The sequence below is a fragment of the Dipodomys spectabilis genome, unplaced genomic scaffold (genome assembly GCF_019054845.1).
Source record: "Dipodomys spectabilis isolate Male_0828 unplaced genomic scaffold, ASM1905484v1 ptg000039l, whole genome shotgun sequence".
Taxonomy (NCBI): domain Eukaryota; kingdom Metazoa; phylum Chordata; class Mammalia; order Rodentia; family Heteromyidae; genus Dipodomys; species Dipodomys spectabilis.
Window position 1 is genome coordinate 5,184,599 of NW_024870716.1, and position 11,441 is coordinate 5,196,039.

Genomic DNA, 11,441 nt, shown 5'->3' on the forward strand with positions numbered 1-11,441 from the left:
TCCAAATGATAGAAAATTAAATTGAACACGTATTGACCACAGTAAAATATCAACAGCAAATAAACATCCCTGTGAACCTATGTTCCTCCCTTTACATCTGTGATCACTTTCTTTGGTGCCTACACTTCCAAACCTTTTTTATTTTTCCACAGGCCTTGACATACATACACATGTGTATGAACTTCTGTTAAATATTCAGTCCATTCTAACATGGAATACGTCTCATGGAATGGCTGGAAAGCTTTCTTCAGAAGAGACTGAGCGACTCCGCGTTAGGGCGATGAGGAAAAGAGGGGAAGATTTCACAGATCAAAGGTGATAAGTAAGCTTTTTCCAGAAAGGGTAAAAAAAAAAAAAGCCAGAATGTTCCATCTGGACAGTGGTAAGTAAGCACATTTCAAACACAGCAAACTGTGCCCCAAGCCTACAACAGCAAATCCCAACCTGAACAAAAATTTGCGGGTCCAAAGTCTGCTCAGCCCCTCCCTCCTTTCTCTTGGGGATGGTCTGTGCAGAAAGCCCATAAACTCCACCACCCACATGCCAGATCTGCCTCCACCTCCCAGCCCTGATCCTACAGTTCATTTCTGAACCCACCCAGCTCCCAGATTGAGCTACCTCTGTTTTAGTTTTTCAGTAATAATACCTGTCTAAGTGTCTAAGTGTGTGTGTGTGTGTGTGTGTGTGTGTGTGTGTGTGTGTGCGCGCGTGTGTGTGTGTGTGTGTGTAACAGCTCTGGGGCTTGAAGTCAAGGCTTCACCATCTCCATCTGCTTAAGGCTGGTGCTCTACCATTTGAGCCAACACCTTGAATTCTGGCTTTTTGCTGGTGAATTGGAGATAAACATCTCACCGACATGTGTTTGAGCTGCAAATCTCAGCTCTCGGCCTCCTAGGTAGCTGGAATTACAAGTTGTGAACCACCAATACCCAGTTCTGTTTGCATCTTGAACAAAAATCATAAAGGAAATCACTGGGCTGTCCCCGGCAAATTCATTTTTCTTCTTTCTCACTTTTTGTTTTAGAAGTCTCTAAAGCAATAGGGATGCTTGCAAAGCCCATAGCACGTAATATACCAGGCCATGTGTTGGATCTCAACAGTATGTCATTTTTAATTTTTTATTTTTTTAGGTCCCAGGGGCTTGAGCTTAGGGCCTGAGCACGGTCCTTGAGCTTCTTTTGCTCAATGCTAGCACTCTACCACTTGAGCCACAGCACCACTTCTGGCTTTTTGGGTGTTTAATGAAAGTCTTACCAGCTTTCCTGCCCTGGCTGGTTTCTTGAATAGCTAGGATGACAGGCTTGAGCCATTTGAGCCCTGCTAGTATGCACTTCTATAGTCAAAAATATGTAAGTAAATGAAGGCTTCAGCCACATGCCAGTAACTCATGCCTTTCATCCCTGCTGAGATGTGGAAAACATGATTTGAAGCCAGGGTAGGCAAAAAGCCTAAAAAGCCAGAAGTGGAACTATGGCTCAAATGGTACAGTGCCAGCCTTGAGTGGAAAAAAAAAAAGGACAGTGCCCAAATCCTGACCCCAGGACTGGCACTAAATCAATCAATCGAATAATTTAATTAATTAATTAACGAGTAAAAGAAAAGACTGCACAAATCCTGAACACTTTGGGGCTATTGATAAACATTTCACACCTGACAAAGTATGAAGGTTGCAACATAAACCTGATGTGCTTCTAAATCAATGGAAGACCTGAGCATATTCTCCACAGCTCAGAAATCCCAATCCAATACTCTTGGCTGATGAATGTCAATTAAATTTCCTGTGTAAGTGAATGAAGTTCTGTTGTAACTAGTTAACAAAGCAATATTATCATGCAAAAGGCTTAGCAATAAAATCCAAACAAATACAATAGTTACTGTGGCTTGGGTTCCATAAACCTTCTTGGTAATTTCAAGTTCCTTATAAACTTGATCAACACTGAATTATCTCTTCCCCAAGAGCTGCAGCCCAGATTGTCTAGGTATGATAACTTTCACAAGATTCTTACTCTTTGTTGTTGTTGGTCGTGTTGAACTCAAGGTGTGGGCACTGTCCTTGAGCTTTTTCACTCAAGGCTAGTACTCTACCACTTTAAGCCACACAGCTCCACTTCCAGTTTCCTGGTGGTTAACTGGAAATAAGAGTCTCAGGAGCTGGGCATCAGTGTCTCATGCCTATAATCCTAGCTACTCAGGAGGCTGAGGATCACAGTTCAAAGCTAGCCCAGGCAGGAAACTCCGTGAGACTCTTATCTCCAATAAACCACTCAGAAAACTGCAAGTGGCTCAAGTGGTATAGTGCTAGCCTTGAGCTGAAGAGCTGACGGATAGTGCCCAGGCTCAGCATTCAAGCCCCATGACTAGCAAAAAAAAAAAAAATCCAAAAAGAGTCTCATGAACTTTCCTGCCTGGACTGGCTTTGAACCATGATTCTCAGATCTCAGCCTCCTGAATAGCTAGGATTATAGGCCTGAGTGACTGCACCTGGCAAGATTCATATTCTTTGTTTTTGTTTTTGGACATGAGGCTCATCACCCACTAAATTAAAAGAGACCTATATGTGTGGTTCTAATCCTAGGAACAGTCTAACTGGTAAAGACCTAAAAAGTAAAATAAAAATGTTATGTGTTTTCATAGTATTTAATGTGAAAGAATGCAGGAATGGCGCTCATGTCTGCTCAGTTTCATGCAAGATCTCTGAAAGTGTCCAAAGCCCACCATCACACAGAAATGTACAATGAACCTTAAGCCAGGCACTGGTAGCTCATGCCTGTAATCCTAGTCACTCTGAAAGCTGGGATCTGAGGATCACAATTTGAAGCCAGCCTTGGGAAGACAAATCCATGAGGCTCTTCTCTCCAATTAACCCAGCAAAAAGCCAGAAGTTGAGATTGGGCTCACGTGGTAGAGCACCAGCCTTGAGCAGAAAAGGCCAACGGAAAGCTTAAGGACCTGAGTTCAAGTCCCAGTACCAGCACAGAGTGAGTGAATAAATAGATAGAATCTTGAAGAAGTTTTCCATATGCATTAGCACAGTTTATGAAGATGCCATAATAGGTAACTAGGTTGCTTCTTGTACAAGTGAAGAATTCTGGTGTGGAGGCCATAACTCCCCTCTTGCTATAAACACACACACACACACACACACACACACACACACACACACACACACACGATTGAAAAGATGGAACTCTGATGTTCTTGGCTTCTTTCCTTAACAAATGCTTTGTGACTAACTGACCAACACTTACTTTGTTGCTTTTTTTAACTGCAGACTCCTACCTTGTGGGCAATATAATATCCACACACCCAAGTAAAATGAGAATGTTCAGAATGTTTTGCAGACAACTACATCTCTCCAGCCATTATGCAATTTCAGGAGAAAGAACTGTAGCCTTGCACAACAAGCCTATGCCAGTCCATTAATTATATTGGATTTCCACAGGAAAATTATGCACGTGGCTGCCCATTCCTACATTACAGATCTGGCCAACAAAGCCACAAATAAATTTTTGCCCCTTTTGTTCTCATATCCAGCAAGTGAAAAAGTCAGAATTTGAATCCAGATCTATATCTAGTCCTCAGGCTTTATAAGATACCACACCACTGAAAGTGTTTCTTCAGGTAAGATACTTCCTGCATGCTTATATTTCATTACTTTTGTCTATATCTATCATCTACTTATTTTTTGATGTCAGTACTAGAGTGTGAACTCAAAACCCTCATTCTTGTTTGGCTTTTTCAATCAAGGCTGGTTCTCTAACACTTGAGCCACAATTCCACTTCTGGCATTTTGCTCCAGCTGGAGACAAGAGACTCATGGATTTGTCTGCCTGGGTTGGCTTCAAAGCATAATCTCCAGATCTCACCTTCCTGTGTAGCAAAGATTACTGAGCCACCGGCGCTTAGCCACAGTTCATTATCTATTCTAACAACTCATGATTTAGGTACCAGAAGATCAACACAGGACCCTCATATTGACCACTTACCATTTTATTTTATGATACACACAAATATCACTTATTTTTCCTTTATACTCCAGAAGTTGAAGTGATCATTTGTAGGGAAAACCAAAAATTCAAAGACTTAATCATCAGAATGAACTCTTTGCTTTCCCACTTGATAACTTTCATACACAGGCTGTCAGAAGCTTGTTCTGTGGCCCTGTTTCCAGTTCTTCAGATACACTGATATTACCCAGAGTACCACCACTGCTTCAACCTCTGTAATCCATATAAAGCATATTTATGATAGAGATGATTATTTGGAGCCAGGAGCCAGTCGCTCACACCTATAATCCCAGCAACTGAGATCTGAGGGTTGCAGTTCAAAGCCAGCATGGGCAGGAAAGTCTGTGAGACTCTTGTCTCCAATTAACCACCAAAACTCCAGAAGTAAACTTATGGCTCAAGTGGTAGAGCCCTAGCCTGGAGTAAAAAGGTCAGGGACAGTGCTGAGGTCCTCAGTTCAAGCCCCAGGGCTTGCAGGCACAGACACACACACACACACACACACACACACACACACACACAATGATCATTTTTGACTCTCCTATCAATAATCTAGAATGGTAGTTTCCAAAAGAACAGTATTATACAAGGCACATAGTTTGCAAACCTTTTCATGTTTTAAAAATAAAAATTATACCGGGCTGGGAAGGTGGATCAGTGGTAGAGCTTTTGCCTTGCATGCCTGAGGCCCTGGGTTCGATTCCTCAGCGCCACATAAGCAAAAAGAAAAAAGCCGGGAGTGGCGCTGTGGCTCAAGTGGTAGAGCACTAGCCTTGAGCTGAAGAGCTGAGGGACAGCGCCCAGGCCCAGAGTTCAGGCCCCACGACTGGACCCAAAAAACAAAACAAAACAAAAAAATTCTACCTTGTGACTATAGCTGGCAATGTGCTTTTACATCAGAGTGAAATTATCTGCTTATATGTTTACTATTTGATTATTAGCTGCTGGGAGAGATAATAAGGGGCTATTTACTGCCAGAGCATAGCTAGGACAATGCTGGATTAATAACAGACAATCAAGATACATACTGGATGAACTGACTGGATGTACACTTAAGAGGAGAACCACCCCACCACCACTAGCCTCCTCATTGGTTAATGAGATAACAAAAATAAAAGCAACCTGATATTCACCTTGCATTAAGAGAAGAAAAAGGATGATTGGGACAGCCAGTCCCAAGTCTGCAATGATGACTCAGCCAATAGCAATGCTGGGCAAATAACAATTTACCCCATCCATCCTCTTCTCATTCTAGCAACAATCATCATCATCATCATCGTTATTAAAAGCTAGTATTTACTAGACACTAGACTCTATATTAATGAGGTGTATGTGTGTGTGTGTGTGTGTGTGTGTACTGGGACTTAAACTCAGCTTTGTGCTCTCATTTAGCTTCTTCACTAAAGACTCAAGACTAGCACTATACCACTGAAGCCACAGCTCCACTTTTGGCTTTCTGCTGGTTACTTGGAGATAAGTGTCTCGTGAATTTTTCTGCACAGGCTGGTTTTGAACCATCCTGTCAGCGCTCAGCCTTCTGACTAGCTGAGATTGTAGGCATGACCCACCAGCACCCAGCAAAAGAAAACTCGTTTCTCTTTTGGAGGTACTGGGATTTGAACTGAGGACCTCTTGCTTGCTAGTCAAGTGTTCTATCACTTGAGCCATACCCCCGGCACTTGATTTCTGATCATCTTGTCTCAGTGCACCACTAATGCTCACTTTGTGATCTTTCAAGTCCATCTTACACCATGTCATTTCCTCTCATTGGGGATATATTATTGGATATATCTCACCATCAGTATCTTAGAAGCCTACACGTTTTCACATGATGGCTGTGATGATGACATGGTGATCAACTGGCCTTTCATAATAGTTTCCAACTCTAGACAGATGAATATTAATCTAGATACTCAGGATGACACAAATTTAATAAGCCAGTATTTCAAAGAATTACAAAGGTGAAAGTGGGAGCAATATAAGGACCCGCCCATGAGCCAAGGCGCAGAAAAAGTCCTTGGGACCCATATAGGGCCCTATCAGTAGTTGTATATGGCTGGAACACAGGGTGCCTAGAGGTAACTAATGAGAATTAAGGGTAATCTGGAGACAGTTAAAGTACTTTATACAACAGTATTGGACTGTATTTCACTAAGTGGAGAACAGGAAAGCATAAAGGGATTCAGATCAGAAGAGAGATATGGTAATACATAAAGACTGTGAAGTCCAGGGCAAGTGTAGTAGCTTACAGCTGTAATCACAACTACTCAGAAGGCAGAGTTCAAGAGGATTGAAGTTCAAGGCCAGTGTAAGTAAAAAGCTGGAGAAACCCAATCTCAACCAATAAAGGCTGGGCCTCTAGTATACACCTGTTATCTTACCTATGCAGGAAGCTTCAATAGGAAGATGGAGATTCAGGGAATCCTGGGCAGAAATAGGAGATCCTATTCCAAAAATAATCAAAGGAAGTGGTTCAAATGGTAAAATGTCTGCGTAGCACAAGGCAAATGTCCAAACCCTACTACTACTAAACAGAAAAAAAAAAGGTAGGCTGGGTACCAGTGACTCATGCCTGTAATCCTGTCTACTCAGGAGACTAAGACTTAGAGAATCTCATTTCCATGTGTGCCTGGTCAGAAAAGTCTATTAGACTCCATCTTCCACAAGTCAGCTAAAAGTCAGACTGAGCCAGGTGCCAGTGACCTATGTCTATAGCTGCTCTAGAGGCTGAAATCTGAGGATCATGATTCAAAGCTAGCCCAAGCAGGTAAGTCCATGAGGCTCTTATCTATAATTAACCACAAAAAAAACCAGAAGCAGAAATGGGGCTCAAGTGCTAGAGTGCTAATTTCACATGGAAAACTTTAAGGAACAGCACCCAGGCCCTGAGTTCAAGCCCCAGGACTGGCAGAGAGAGAGAGAGACAGACAGACAGACAGAGAGACAGACAGAGACAGAGAGACAGAGACAGAGACAGAGAGACAGAGAGAGACAAAGAGAGAGACAGAGAGACAGAGACAGAGACCATGAGAGAAGGGAGGAGAAAGAGAGAGAGAGAGAACAACAAGCAGTGAAATCCAGATTTAATTTCATCATTTACCCCTTTGTTCAATATTTATCAACTGCCTTTTTTGCTAGGCAGTAGCCTAGCTGAGGTACTCATATATATTTGCTGATGGAGGAATAAGTAAAACAAACAGATATGTGGATGATGAGTCAGTTATAGACACACCTTAGATGAGAGAAAAACACTGAAGAGTCTCTTCCAGAAAGGGCAGATTGTAGATAACAAGATTACTAATAAATTCCTTGTTTCTATGCACAAAGAGTTCCTTTGAGAGGAATAAACTATTTAAAGGACAAAAATCAAATACAGCCAGGTGCTAGTGGCTAATGCCTGTCATCCTAGTGTACTCGGGAGGCCGAGAACTGAGGATCTCAGTTCAAAGCCAGCCTAGGCAGGAAAGTCTATGAGACTCTTGTCACCACTAAACTACTAAAAAAGTGAGAAGTGGAGCTGAGGCTCAAGTGGTAGAACACTAGCCTTGAGCAAAAGCAGCTCAGGGACAGCACCCAGATCCTGAGTTCAAGCCCCAGAACTGGCACAAAAACATTAGAAAAAAATTCTTAATCAAAAAGAGTACTTTGGAAAATGAAGAAAATTAAAGCAAAAAATATTAAACAGGATGTGTCAAGAGAGAGGGAAATTGGAGAAAGGCTCATTATAAAGGAATAGTTGAAAACAGACATAAAAGAAGGGCAGAGTCAAGCAAATGTCTGGAGAAAAAATGATCTAGATAGTGAGGAAAATAAAATAAAGGTCAGGTGCTGGTGGTTCACCTCTATAATTCTAGGTACTCAGGGGGCTGAGGTCTGAGGATCACAGTTTGAAGCTAACCTGGGCAGACAAAACCATGAGACTCAAATACCTAAGGAACCAGCAAAAAGTTGGAAGTGGAGATGTGGCTCAAGTAATAGTGTGTCAGTCTTGAGCAAAAAGCCAAGTGAGACTGAAGTATTGAGTTCCAGCCCCAATACTGATACAAAATATAGAGAGAGAGCAAGCAAGCGAGCAAGAGAGAGAGAGAGAGAGAGAGAAAGAGAGAGAGAGAGAGGAAGAAAGAAAAAGAAAGATAGAATAGATATTACAACTGTTTCCAACTGTATGAAGTATTATAAAATACCATAAGTTTCGTTGGGAAAGAAGGAATGAGCAGCTGACCACTCCAATCTAATACCTATCAATAAATATTTTCTAATAGATGAATAAATGGATGTATGGGCCATGATTGGCTAACAAACCAGTCTTAAGTGAGAGAAAACCACTGAGATCCTATTCCAGAGAAAGTAGACTCCAAATAAAGGGACATCCAAGTCTGTACAGGGAGAAATGGTAGAAAAGCAGATTAACTAAATGCATACATATTTACCTGGACTAGCCCTCAGGTTAGGGTTAGCTTTAGTACATTATCTTGCTAAATAAAAATACAGACGTGAGATGACGGCATATTATCTTAGAGAACCAAGTACAAAATAGAGATAATCATAATTGCAGAAGTCAGAATGATTACTGCTAGTCTAATCCAAAAGATCACACAGCCTTAGAAATAAAAAGCAACCTTTTAAGTCAATCAATAGACTCACCTAATGTAAGTGGCCTGGCCAGGCTACCAGAATAGCAACCATGGCCCCCTAGCTAATTTAGCAGATCACATCGATAAATCATCCGCTGGACTTCCTCTTGCTTCACATTGCTTCAACCTTTAAGTTGTTTTCTTTTCTTGTTTTGATCCTGCAGTCCTTGGAACCACAATCAAAACATGTTTTAAAAACAAAATCCAATAGGTCCAGAGGCCCTGCAGACAATCAGTTTTCCAGTGAAGGGGCAGAATGTGTCCCTTGCTACAAGGTTGAAAAAATAAAAGCATAAATAAATTATTTTTAAAATACATAAAGCTCCCTTTCACTGGCATTTATATATAAGAGAATGGACTGCTAGGGTCATACTCCAAAGGCAACGCCAATAAAATAGCATTAAGTGAATGAAAGAAAATGCACTCATTTCTGAATGGTTAGCAGCTTAACCAAGCGCACTGAGTAGGACAGCCTAAAACTGGTTTCTGAACATAAAAAGTAGATGGAGAGGAGGATGGAACAAATGCCTGAGTCAAGAATGTCAAGAGCTGGAAGTGGAGCTGTGGCTTAAGCGATAGGGCATGAGGCTTGAGTGAAAAAGGTAAGGGACAACAGCATCCAGGCTCTGAGTTCAAGCCCCAGGAACAGCATAAAAAAGAGAAAGAAAATTAAGAATTCCTGATTGGTTTTAAGCCACAAAGGCTGGAAGAATAAAAACAAGTATATCCATTGTAAAATCAATACCTTATAACACCAACAAAAAAGAAGTTCTTCTGTTTGTTTTGTGCCAGTACCGGGGCTTGAACCCTCAAACTCAAGCACTCACTTGGCTCAAGGCTAGCACTCTACCACACAAGCCACACCTCCACATCTGGCTTTTTGCCGATGACTCTGAGGTAAGAGACTCACCTGTCTTCTGAGACTGTCTTCCAACTGAGATCCTCAGATCTCAGCCTCTTGAGTAGCTAGGATTACAAAAGTAATCGTTTTTCACGAGGGTTCCACTCATATTCAATAAATTGAAAGAACTCATTTCTAAAGATCAAATCCTATAAGGCTTTATAGAAATACCTCCTGGCCATCCAGACACCGCATCACTTTATCATTAGAGAGGAGGGGAGGGACAGAAAGGAATGTACATCCTTACATGTCACATACTTTTTACTCTTTGGTTTCTGAGGTTTACATCCATGCTTAAATACCAAAGGAGGCGCGTGGTGTTTACACCCAACACACACACACACACACACACACACACACACACACACACACACACACACACACACCATTGTTCCACAAAGGGTAGAAATGAGTAATTGCAGCCCAAAGTGACCACATGGGATCCAACACACTTTGTGCGCCTGTGGCATTTAAAATATCTTCATCTATCTGTCTGTCTATCTATCTATCTATCTATCTAACATCTATCTATCTACCTATCATATATCTATCTACCTACCTATCATCTATCATCTATCTATTTATCTCTATCTATCATCTATGTATCTATCATCTATCTACCTATCATCTATCTAATCTATCTATCTATCTATCAAACATAGTTTTATTTATAGTCCCAAACCATTTTATTTTCTAAAAGACTCCCCGTAGAACTGCAACCTGTTCATTTTATTAACCAAACCCAAAGACCAAAACCCAAGGCTTTTGCCTCCGGGCTCCTAGGCTAGGAGTCAGTGAAGCAGAAGAAACTTCAAGGTCTGAGGCTGCACGCCAGTCTCGCCGCCCTGGAACCCCAGGAGTTTGCGGGTTTCTGGGGAGTCTGGGGCGCCAGGCTTGGAGCCCCTCTGGGGCTGGGCATCCGGATCCCCCCCCTACCCCCGGCCCCGCGACACCCCCCACCCCGCCCGCCCGCCCGCCCTTCGCTTGGGATGCCCTCCCCGGGAAGGGAAGGAGGAAGGGCGCCTGGGGACCTGCGGAACGGGGTGGCCGGGCCGGGGCTCCGCGTCCGCGGGAGGCAGCGGGACCGCGGGCGGCCGGGGCCGGCGGCGGCGCTGGTGGTGGTGCGCGCGGGGCGCGGGGTCCGCGTACTCACCGCAGCGGGGGTGGCGCGCGCGGGCTCGGGGCCAACCGCGCGCCGGAGACTCGGGGGGAGGGAAGAGGGGGGCGCAGCCCGGGGCGCGCCGGCGGCCTGTCTGGGAGCCGGGGCCGGGCGGTGTCGCTGCCGCCGCTGCCTCTGCTGCTGTCACCGAGCTATAAATACCGGGTCGGCCCACGGCCGCCGCCTACGCCGGGCGCCCTCCGCGCCGGGTCCCGCCGCGCACCGCTCCCTCCCGCGGCCCCCCGGCGCAAGGGCGACGGCGGCGGCGGCGGCGCGCAGGTGACCGCGCGCCCCAGCGGCGCGGCAGCCTCCGCAGCTGGAGGCCTGGCCTCCCCGAGCGCTCGCGGATGCCCGGGCCCACGGCCCACGGCCCGGCCCGCCTCTGCAGAGCCGCAGCTGCAGGCCCCGGGCGACTTGGGGTACCGGGGCCGGGGGCGGGGAGGGGGAGGGCCTGGAGAGCCGGGGTCTCAGCCCGGGGTCCTGGCCTCCTGCGCAATCTGCAGAGTTCAGCACCCACCCACCACCCCGCGGGGAGCCTGGGAGGTGATCCCCCCCCCCCCCAGCCCAGGGTCCTCAGAGAGCTGCAAACTTTCTACTGCAGCCTCTTGGGGGGGGGGGGGGTCACCGGGCATCTTCCCCGTCCTGGGGTCCCGAGGATGGGGGGCCGGGGAGGGGAGGGGTGGGCAGAGAGGCAGCTCGCTGGAGGAGTCTTATACTTACTTTCAAGCTTGTCCGCCTGT

General features: G+C 44.8%; 1 protein-coding gene across 1 annotated transcript in view; it reads right to left on the reverse strand.

Annotated features, from left to right (window-relative positions):
• Tmem117 (transmembrane protein 117) overlaps positions 1-10,754 on the reverse strand; it is a 379,539-nt gene extending 368,785 nt beyond the window's left edge. Inside the window, exon 1 of the mRNA XM_042677617.1 lies at positions 10,696-10,754. The gene's annotated coding sequence lies outside the window, so the exon portion shown is untranslated. The remainder of the gene's footprint in view (positions 1-10,695) is intronic.
• Positions 10,755-11,441: the final 687 nt, after the last annotated feature.